This window comes from Grammomys surdaster, unplaced genomic scaffold (genome assembly GCF_004785775.1).
Source record: "Grammomys surdaster isolate TR1022 unplaced genomic scaffold, NIH_TR_1.0 126906, whole genome shotgun sequence".
Taxonomy (NCBI): domain Eukaryota; kingdom Metazoa; phylum Chordata; class Mammalia; order Rodentia; family Muridae; genus Grammomys; species Grammomys surdaster.
The window spans coordinates 3,315,980-3,319,418 of NW_021621692.1; positions in this window are offsets into that span (position 1 = coordinate 3,315,980).

A 3,439-nucleotide genomic window follows, 5' to 3' on the forward strand; every position below is an offset into this window, starting at 1 on the left:
GAAAAAGTTCTAGTCTTCAATATATTTCTAAGATAATTATAATTTAAAATTGACATACAACAACAATCTTCCAATCTCCCCCTCCCTCTCCTCTCTTCTTTCCTTTTTTTGAGACAGGGTTCCTCTGTGTAGACCAGGCTGGCTACAAACTCACATAGATCCCTCTGCTTCTGTCTACTGAGTGCTGGGAACCGAGGTGTGTGGTACCATTCCCTGGAAGTTTTCTATGGCCTTAATTTGTTAAATTATAATTATCTTAGAAATATATTGAAGACTAGAACTTTTTCTCTAGGACAATGTACATCATGTGTGAACCATCAATTTCGAAAGCATTTTTTGGTTGGGAGAGGGATGGAAGTTTATGGACCTTGTAGATCAATAGACTACTGTAGAATGTAGATCAATCAACACTGTAGAATATAGGACCGTGTCATCCCTGAATACAGTGACAAAATGTTGATAAAGGCCCAGATAGTAAATACTTTTGGCTTGCTGTTTCATGGGCTCTATAAAGGCCCAGATAGTAAATATTTTTGGCTTTCTGTTTCATGGGCTTTTTGTGGTTGTTATTGTAGTAACTTCTCGGCTCTTCTGTTGAAATCCAAAGACATCAGAAAACAATACCTAGATGAACAAACCTGATGCCTGTTTTACAAATTAAACCTTATAAAACCAAGCCAGGGGTTGTATTTAGCTCACAGGCCATGGTTTGCCAATGCCCGTCGTAGACCGTCCAGTACAACATTGTAAATTAATAAACTATATGGAGTTTTCTACTCCATATTTGGCTTAGCTCCCAAGGCCTACTAGGAAGATGAATACAGGAAAATAAAATCAGAAAAGGTGGGGGAGATTCTAGTACTGAGTGTTTGCTGTCCGTTTCTCCAGGGAAGTATTGATTATTCTAGAAGGTGAGGGAACAGTTTCCTCTGGGTTAAGTGATACTCTTCTCATTACTATGTCTTTGACATCATGACTTAGGTTAGCTTGGGAAAGGCCCATTCTCAGATATTCCTTGTATCCTTGGCTCTTAGCTTCTTTGCAGTTTCTTTTTCTCTGCAGTGGCATGCGCATGCAAGATGAGTCACAAACCCAGACATTAGCTTTTTTGTTGCTCCGTTTTCAGAACTGCAGTGGGCTCGTGAGACCAAAGTTGGCATTAGAAATAGAAGGCAGATATGATTCTTTTATTTTACTTTAAATGTATGTCTATGCATGTGCCTGCATGTCTCTATGGGTACATGAATGTGTGGACTGATCCCCTAGAGCTGAAGTTATCAGGCAATGTGAGTTGGTTGGTGTGGGTGCTGGGTACTGAACACAGGTCCTCTGGGAGATCTGTAAGTTCTCTTAACTACTAAGCTATCTCTTGATCCTATTTTATTTTTTTGGTATTTTTGAGACAGGATCTTATGTATCCCAAACTGACCTCAAACTTGTAATTGAGGATAACCTTGAACTTACAACCCTATTGCCTCCGTCTCCCAAGTGGTGGGAATCATAGGGGTACACCATCACACCTGTTTTTATGTGGTGCTGAGAATTGAAACCAGGGCTTAATGCATATTAGACAATCACTCTACCCACCGGGCTACACTGCCAATCTCATTCTTACTCACTGGGCTACATCTGCAGTCTAACATCTTCAGAAGTATGCCCAGCTCATCCATATACTTGTTTGTTTGTTTTCCCCAAAGTAATCTGAGCTAGTAATCTGAGCTAGAGTCTAAAATTCTCTGGTGAGCTGTGAATGCCGAAGCTTCCTGTTCTCATTGTGATCAGACTCATGCTGACCACTTTGTGTTCTGCCTCTGAACTTGGGCGGGGCACTCCTCTTACAAACTCATTAGTCCATCGCTGATTCAAGGGACCTGTGCAAAATACCTCCTCTCTGATGGGATTTCTCTTGGGTTGACCCCCTCCCCCTTGTGAATTTCTGAACCTCAGAGCCTGTTGGGCCCCTGTATACCCAGGAAGCCATGTCATCATTTGCTGATGTCAGTCTATGTACCCTTCGCTCTAAGATGGAGGTCATCCAGAGATCTCTAATATTTCCTTTATCACCTTCAGAACTGGACATATTTGGAAGTTATAGTATCTTTATTATCTACATTGCCTGTGTCGTCTACATCTCAGTGACTCCTTAAGAGGGTTTATCGAAATGTTTGATCAGGTAGTCTATCGAAAAGGATGTTTTTTTTGTTTCACCTGGTAAAACAAAACCTGACCTCAAGAACCTTCAGAATACAGCTCTCATTTCACGGGAAGCGTGTTTCACCACCAAATCCAAAGAGGACCTTTTCCCGAGGCTTTGCTCTTGACAGCTATGCAAATATCATCCTCCTGCAGCAGGATCTGTGGAGACAGGGCATTAGTTTGTGGTTATCTTTGCAGTTCCTGACCCAGATTTCACTTTTCAGGTGCAGTTCTCACGGAAGCATCTTCCTATTCAAAATGAGAAGGAGTTTAGTTTTAAAAGATTTAGAAATCAAGATCAAAGACTTTGTAGTTGGGGAAGTTTTGGTTTGTTTGTGTTTTAATGCAAATGTGCTGATGGAATTTACATATTTCAGGGATTGGAGAGATGACTCAATGGGAAAGAGTGCATGAAGTTCCCAACACCCACATGGGAAGGCTCATAGCTGCCTCTAACTCCCCTTCCAGAAACAAATGCTCGTTTCTGGACTCTGAAGGCCCCACCATACATGTGATGCGTACAACTTCTGCAAATAAACACACGTACACATTTTTTTTTTTTTAAAAAGAAATCTTTAAAAGAATTTTCATAACCTATTGGGACTTTCAGAAATTTGGGATCATGGGCATCTTCATTTGAACTTGGCAATTGGGCCTCCCCTTTTGGGGGGGTTATAGTTATAACTTTATAGAGATCTGCACTGACTTTTTTCTTACAGATGGCAGTATGGGCAGAGTTTTGCTTTTGTGAGCAGTTACCTCATCATGCTCCTTGCCTTCTTGTAGCTGATACTTGTCTTTTTGAGGTTCAGGGTCTCGTTCCACAGATGAATCTTTTTGTGGAATGGTGAGCAAGGACGGGTGCGTGCACTAACTTCTCCCTGAAGTGGCCTCTGAGTCATCTGTAGATTAAGACTGAGACCAGACACTCACCATGCTTCGTGTCTTTCTTTCCTCACGTGTCTCTTGTCACTCTGCCTCCACGTCGTAGATGACCTAAGCTGGCTGCATAAGTCAGGAACAGTTCTACAACAATGAGCCCTGTCATTCTAAGCTCTTAAAAATATCCCAGAAAGCCTTTAGCTAGCTCACAAAGGAGCAGGTGTGCTTCTGGCATATTGAAATGTGCTGTGTTTTGATTGAACCTCCTCTCCCCCATCTCCCTGTTCCCATCCCTTGCTTAAGCCCTACTCCCTACCCCCAGTATTTTCCCTTCTACTTTTATATTATTTATATTGTTTTC